The sequence below is a fragment of the Phodopus roborovskii genome, unplaced genomic scaffold, assembly GCF_943737965.1.
Source record: "Phodopus roborovskii unplaced genomic scaffold, PHOROB, whole genome shotgun sequence".
Classification (NCBI taxonomy): domain Eukaryota; kingdom Metazoa; phylum Chordata; class Mammalia; order Rodentia; family Cricetidae; genus Phodopus; species Phodopus roborovskii.
Genome location: NW_026126424.1, coordinates 13,840,088 through 13,846,953, shown reverse-complemented (window position 1 = coordinate 13,846,953; position 6,866 = coordinate 13,840,088). Strand labels below are relative to the sequence as shown.

General features: G+C 35.3%; 1 pseudogene; it reads right to left on the bottom strand.

Annotated features, from left to right (window-relative positions):
* Window positions 1–3,466: 3,466 nt before the first annotated feature.
* Window positions 3,467–6,091, bottom strand: LOC127223002 (serine/threonine-protein phosphatase PP1-gamma catalytic subunit B-like; annotated as a pseudogene).
* Window positions 6,092–6,866: the final 775 nt, after the last annotated feature.

Here is a 6,866-nt window from a genome sequence, read left to right as displayed (position 1 = left end):
TATATGGGATGTTTGTCATTTTACAAGGGAACCATCTTTTACAGTTCTAAAGGCAAACCCAGAATGTGAGGGCCACCCATACACACTTCTTCAAATGTGGGGCAATTTTTCGTCTTTATTTTGCCATTTTTGTACTGAAACTTCAAACAAAGAGGAACACAAATTTAAGAGCAACAAATGCTAATCAAACCAGTCATTTAGAGTTATCAGGTCTGCTCATGGATGGAGGATGGAGGCAAGCTGGTTGGTCACAACTCAAAAATTGAAACTAAAATATAATAAGCATCTATGAATAACTGTTTATTTATTTGTTTGATAATAAATGCTTTACAAAGTATGTCAATTATTGAAGCTAATTATGCTACATAGTTCCAAATAGTAACTGAGGAATATATGGAAGTTAGTAACACAAGAAGAATGAACACTGATAATATTATGAATGCACCATTATTCTTAATTTCACAGAGCTAAGGTGAAGCAATGGGACAGAAAAGAAATGATTATATTTCCAAATGATGCTACAATCTCTCTAAACAAACAAATGGGTACTAGAATGGAACACAATGACTAGTTATAGACAGTAAACACACTAATCAGTAAGTAATAGCTTACTTAGATGTACAAGTGGTTAAAGATGTAATAAGAGATGAAACAAGACAAGAGGAAAATAGTTTAGTAGAACCTTAAGACTTAAGGAAATTAAGAAAAATATTATATATCTGAAAACTAAAATTTAAATAAGCCAAGTTATTTCCTGGTTCTTCCTAGCTTTAACTTTACAGATTCAAAGAAAATTCTGTCACAGATTAGATGTTTGATTTGTAATTCAATGACATGATTTTGATTTCATCAGAAAGAAAACAGAGAAATTAAGGGAAAACATAGCAAAAACCAAGTTCAAAAGGATCTGAAAGAAGAATATAATAAGAAAGCTTTGTTGTAAATAGTGAGAGATCTTTCAAAGCTAACAGATTTAAAGTAGCTAGATACTGACCATGAGCAAGAAATTGTGAATGTAAACTCAAGTGAGATAACAGAATTATCATATATAAAAGTTCATTCCCAGGCTCTAGAGAAATACGGAGAAACCTTGTTTCAAAAAAAAAAAAAAAAAAAAAAAAAAAGTACATTTCCAGCCAAAGAATATGGAATGATTAATGATTGAGGAGGTTGGGATCAGAGCTAATGGGCACCATTGAAGTAGCTAAAATCATCAATAAGAGAAAATGGTTTATAGACAATTTCCTAAGTTGAATAACAAGAGAATAAACTTATGTGGGAAAAAAAACTAGAATGTAGATTGATTCTGATGGTTAGAAAGAACAACATAAACACGAAAGACCAGAACCAATGCACCAAGGAGATTATGATAGATTTGACCTCTCAAAGGGAATGTTTTTAAGTTAGAGGAGCTGAGAAACAATTTGTGACAAGTTTGACATTTAAGGTATGTCAGGATTCTTTCAAATACATGTATTAATTTACTTCAATATTTTCTGTATCAGCAGTTGGGGAGATGGATGAGTCAGTAGGTGCTCTCCATGCAGAGGACCTAAGCTGGGATCTCCAGTGAGAAGGTGACAGGAACCCACAAACAAGCTGAATTTGTGAGGTCCAGGTACAGATTGAGACACTGTCTCAAAAACATGAAGTGGCAAGTGATTGATGAAGACAGCCAATGTCAATATTTGACCTTCACACACACTTGAAAACATACATTCACATACAACCAGCAAATACAAAAAATACAACTTCTTATATCATGTATTTTAAAATATTGATTAAACTCACTTTTTAAAAATATTAACATTTTGTTATAGTTCTTCAGGTTTCATTTTTGTTGATAGTGTGAAAATTTGTTTGCTTGTTTAGATATGATAATAACAATCATAATTTACAAGCCCTTAACAATTCCTCTTCTCCTGAAGAGCCATCACACTAACTGGAGGATTAACTCCAGGGTATTTTTATATTCCTCTCTATATGTAAATATTCAAAGCTCATATGTTAATTTTAATGTTTCCCTTAATATACATGATAACCTATTACAAACTATGTAACTTTTACCTTTCAACTATTTTTGTGTGATATATTGACATATATAGTTATAGTTTATTCATTTGAAATATTGTTCAATAACATTTGAGATTAATAAGACATTTCTCTACCAAAGAGCAATAGGGTTTGTACTCATCATTTTATATTCCCTATAGAGATAACATTAATAATATTGGTCAATTCTTTTCCTCTGAATAGTAGTGAAATGAATGACAAAAGTGTAATTTGTAGCATTAATAGGTGCTGACAACTGTTATCCAAATTGCATATAAAAAATTCAGTCCCATACCAGCAAACCACAGGTGTTTATGTCTGTACATACCTGAAAATTCTTGGTAAATAACTTCAACTTTAGTGGGCCAAGGTTGAAGAATATGACTTGTTTTAAACCTATAAAATGTATTATGATCATTTCTTGATAGCTTAATCAGAGCCTTCTCTGATTCATGAATGGATGCCCCATATATATATGCCCATTAGATTAGGCTTATTAACTGTGTTATGCAAATTATCTTCAGACCTGCTACTTTTTTGTGTTGCAAATATCTTCAGTGAGATGTGAGTTGTATCTGGTCTGGTGGCTTCCAACTCCTTATTGACATTAGGTCAGTTCTCATCTTCTGTATTTAATGCTATCTTGTGGCCTTTGAGCTGGTAAGAAGTGCTATCCATTTCTCAGCAATCGACTTCTCTAGTCCCATTGAAGAATTTTGTCCCCTTTTCCTTTTTTGTTTGGATCATAAAACAAGTCTTGTCTGCTTCAGTCAGTGTTTCTATTATGCAACTTTTGACATCTTTTTACTTTCCTTTCACCCTTCAAGCAGCTTTTAAATTTGATATTAATAATGGAGAGCTGAGTAGATACACATATGTAATTTGTCAATCACTTTTAATGAGTAAGTTGTGACTGTTTATATTAATGCAGATGTTTGTATTGATGCTTGTCACATGCTGTCATGATATTTATATTTTCTAAAGTTCTTTTCTAAATGACATTTCTTTAATTTCATTTCTTTCATTTTACTCATAAGATATTCTACATTCTACTTCTATTTTGTTTTATTTCATTAAAAATATTTAATATATGTACTTGCTATGGCTGTCAGAAAAGTCAATTCTCTACACAGCTGCCTGCCATTCAAGTCTTCATATACATCTTTTAAAAAAGAAAAGAAAAGAAAACAGGCTCACATTTAATAAGTCTGAAGTCATTCTCGGCACATGGCATTGTACACAGGCATCTGTGGAAAGAGATTCATTTTAACAGGTCATAGATTAAAAAAAAAAGTCATAGATATTGTAAGTTCTGTACAAACTGGTGGACGGCAAGTCAGTTCCTATTGATTTATAAGCCTCAGCGTCACTGCAGAATAAAGAATATAGCCAAAGAGAGGGCTATCAGTCCCTCCTATAGGACAGTGTTGTTTCTATAATTAGAAGTTTTCAGAATGGCCGGGTTCAGGCCTGATCCAACCCTTGGCTGTGTGATGGGTCTCATGACATTGGGCTTTTTCTGTGCAGGCTTTAAAATCTGAAAAGATTCAGTGTTTATGTATGGGTGTTTGATCCTGTTTTCAACAGGCATTAGTTGAGGGCTCCATGGAGAAGTTAGTTGTTGATCTCACTCTCCGGGAAGGGCATTTATGGTAGCCTTTCCACGGAAGCTCAAATTGTTAGTTGGGAGCAGTCTTGTAGTTCTCTAGACCTTTCTTTGTGTTCAATTTTATCTTCAAACCAATATTGGCTCCCTCTTTTATGTTCTCTCTCTCTCTCTCTCTCTCTCTCTCTCTCCTATCTTCTATTCCTAACCAGGCTCAATTTTCCTGGTCGCAAATGTTTTCCTTTCCTCCCCCTCATTTTCTCCTACTTCTCTCTCCATTCGCTGCCCCCCCCACTTCACCTGAGCTCAGGGGGACTTGTCCCTTCCCGGTTCTGTGAGGGACTTTATATTAATTTCTTAGAATACACCTTGTTTCCTAGTTCCTCTGGTGATGTGAAAATGATTTCTATTTTTGTTTCCACAGAAAATGAAAAGATGTGGATTCCTTCCAGACTAATGTGGTTTGATCACGCCAGACCGCCTGAAACAGAATACAAGCTAATCCTACATTCAAAACAGCTGGACAAAACAGCCCTACAGACTACAGCCAGGATATCTGAATCTTCTTCGAATCCCCCATGACAGCACCCCTTACCAGCAGGAAGTAGTTTGGAAAGAACAACGCCCAAATTCCCAAATATTGTGTATAAATGTTTGTTTTCATTTAATTGGACTTTGTTATATAAAATAAAATAAATTAAATTAATAAAAAAATCTGAAAAGAACACATGAGGGTTTCACCCCATTCATCATGGCACCCGCTTTGTCAAACTTGCCACAGTAGTAGAAGGTGCAGAAAACATGTAAGATCCAAATTATGCTCATGGAGAAATTCTGCACCAAATGGGAAGGACACTCCTGTGTCATTTTCACCCGAGCCTAGGACATCTTTATCGGGGTCAGTCCACGAAAGATTACGAAGACCTTGATCTGGTACATCAGTTGGCCTCACAATTCACGAATCTGCTCCATAGATTGAAGATCTGGTGAAAAACCTCCATGACAGCAGAATATCTTCTCATCCAAGATGGCTGATATTGGTAAACACTTAAAACAGTCTGTGAACCTTTCCCACAAGGTAATGTTGTATCTTCTTTTGCATTCTTTGCAACATCCGTAGAATCTATTGGTGTTGACGAACTCATGGTTCCCTCTGAGAAGAAAAAAGTTCTCCAGATACTTAATTTTGTAGGCCAGCAAGAGGCAAGTGACTGCTTGCTCCTGGCGCCTAGGCCTCCTTCCTCAAGCTAGGAGCCTCACTCCGACCCCAGCTGCCCAGTTTCTGGCTTCCTCCTTCTACACTGGAACCTCATATACATCTTTTAAAACATTTCTTTCAAATGCCTCCTGCTACAGGGTACATTTCTCATTCAAACCATGACACTGGGAATCACCGGGAAAAAGTATAGCAGTAGCTGATGCAGATGCTCGTGTCCCCAGGAAGCACAGGAAGACAGATAATTTAGGTACAACCTGAATTTGCCTATTTAAATTAACTTTATCATCATTAGTAATTGTATCAATACTGATTCAGATTTTTTCCTATGAGTTTATCTGAATCTTCCACCAAACATCTCATTGCAATTCCTCTATACTAAATTTCAGGAATCCACTATATGAGAATTCTAGCATATGGTATGATTGAGATTTTTGTTTGTTTTTCTAAAAATGTCACTTTCATGTTGTTCTGGGAGGAAAGTACATATTATAGTTTTAGGCTTCTGTGTTGAAGAGATTTTTAAGCACCTCTGTGTTCTGCAGTTGTAATTACACTGTCTTCAAATTTACCTGTTTGAAGTTGAAGATCTGTTTTCATTCTAACTATTGGCCATCTATAAATCATTCTAATTTCACTGACTGCTGATAAAGGTTTGTTCTTTTAATGCTTACTATTTTATTTCAGCGTATTGATCCTATTAATCAATTCTATTAATGAGCATGCATTAGTGTTTCTAGAAACTTGGAGACACATGTGCAGATTCTGGAACATTTTGAATCCTTCCTTTTATACTTTTTTTGGAACTTATACCAGCACCATTGAATGTATTACCCATGCATTTTTTTTTCTTTTTGCACTGCCTTATGAAGTGTTTTGCTTTCTTTTGTCCCCACCTTACTTCCAACAGATTCTCCTCTAGTTTGATCCTTACTCTCCTTCCCTTTGAGAAGCTGTAATCTGCTTTTAAAATAATATATGAATTAATTCTAGGGGGAAGATTAAAGGTTTACTAAAATGACTTTTATTCTGGAACTTGATTAACTTTAGTCATATTTTTTAACTGTTCAAACTAATGGATTTAACTGTAACACTTCCATACATGACTATGATGTCCTCTGGTGATGCTCTCATCTTGCACTACACATTCTTAGCCTTTCTCCTTTTCCTTCATTCCCCTTATGCACGCCTAATAGCCCTCTATTTTACCTGCACATCTTCAGCAATCTTTGACTCCATATGCAAAATGTGGTCTTATCTTACCGGAGAGAGGGGCTGGCATTCTTCTATCTCTCCGTCTCCATCTTGGATCCCCTCTCTACTACTTCCTCTTTCCTCCCAGACTCCTAGTCCCACCTATCTTTCTTTCCTATTGGCCAACAGTGTTTTATTCATTATCCAATATGAGAAACATATTTACACAATGACATCTCCCAACATCTCCTCTTTTCTGTCTAAAATAAAAAAGAAGGGTTTTAACCTTAGCATAGCAAAATATATCACAAAACAGTCATCAAATAAGAACCACAGTTAACAATATTTAGTTCATTAACATTTAGTAATACTTAAAGAAAATATTCTATTATCTATCCTATCTTTGTGAGTCTAAAAGTCTTATATGTATCTTATCTTAATCCTAACTAAGGAAAACTATAACCATGACTATCTTTCTTCAACTCCATCAAAGACCACAGAAGGAATATGAGTAGTTTTTTTTCCCTGTCAAACTTGTCCCACCCCTACACCAGCCCCCAATAATACACAGAGATGTTGTATTTGATATAAAGCTGTGGACCAGTTACTAGTGTCTTATCAGTTAGCTCTGTCTTAAGTATTAACCCATTTCTATTAATCTAAGTACTTCCACGTGATCTTATCTTACTAGAGAGAGGGGCTGCAGTTCTTCTCTCTCTCCGTTCTCCATCTTTGATCTCCTCCCTCCTACTTCCTCTCTCCTTCTAGTCTCCTAGTCCCACCTATCATGTTTTTCTA